Genomic DNA, 648 nt, shown 5'->3' on the forward strand with positions numbered 1-648 from the left:
AATCTTCTATTCAACTCTTAATATCTTGATTTCTTCCCTTTGCTTTGGCTTCTTGATGCTCCAGTGCAATATTGAGAGTTTCTTCCGATATCCATCTTGGTCTTTTCTCTCTCTTCTGTCTTTGCAATGACCTTTTGCATTCTTCCTGGATGATATTCTTGATATCCTCCCACAGCTCATCTGGTCTTTGCTCATTAATGTCTAAGGCCTCAGCCCTGCTCCTGAGATGGTTTTAAAATTCAAGTGGGATAGACTCAAGGTCAAATTTTGCTTCCTGTGGACTTTATTTAGTTTTCCCCAGCTTCAGCTTGAACTTGCATATGAGTAGTTTGTGGTCTGTTCCACAATCAACACTTGGCCTAGTTTTCACAGTTGATATTGAGCTTCTCCAGCAATTCTTTCCACAGATATAATTGGTCTGTTTCTTATGCATACTATCGTGTGAAATCCATGTGTATAGCCTGAATTTATGTTTTTTATAAAATGTATTTAAAATGAGTAAGTTGTTGATTGTAAAAAATCCTATTATTCTATCTCTGGCTTCATTTCTGTCACGAAGTCCATGTTTTCCAACTGCTGATCCTTCTCTGTTTCCAAATTTTGCATTCCAGTCACCCATTATTATTAATGCATCTTGATTGCATGTTC

General features: G+C 37.0%; 1 protein-coding gene across 1 annotated transcript in view; it reads right to left on the reverse strand.

Moving 5' to 3' along the window:
• The window catches only part of LAMA3 (laminin, alpha 3), a 383386-nt gene that overhangs the window by 164976 nt on the left and 217762 nt on the right, over window positions 1-648 (reverse strand). The window lies entirely within an intron of this gene.

This window comes from Elephantulus edwardii, unplaced genomic scaffold, assembly GCF_000299155.1.
Source record: "Elephantulus edwardii isolate Elephantulus edwardi_28Jun2011 unplaced genomic scaffold, EleEdw1.0 scaffold00155, whole genome shotgun sequence".
Classification (NCBI taxonomy): domain Eukaryota; kingdom Metazoa; phylum Chordata; class Mammalia; order Macroscelidea; family Macroscelididae; genus Elephantulus; species Elephantulus edwardii.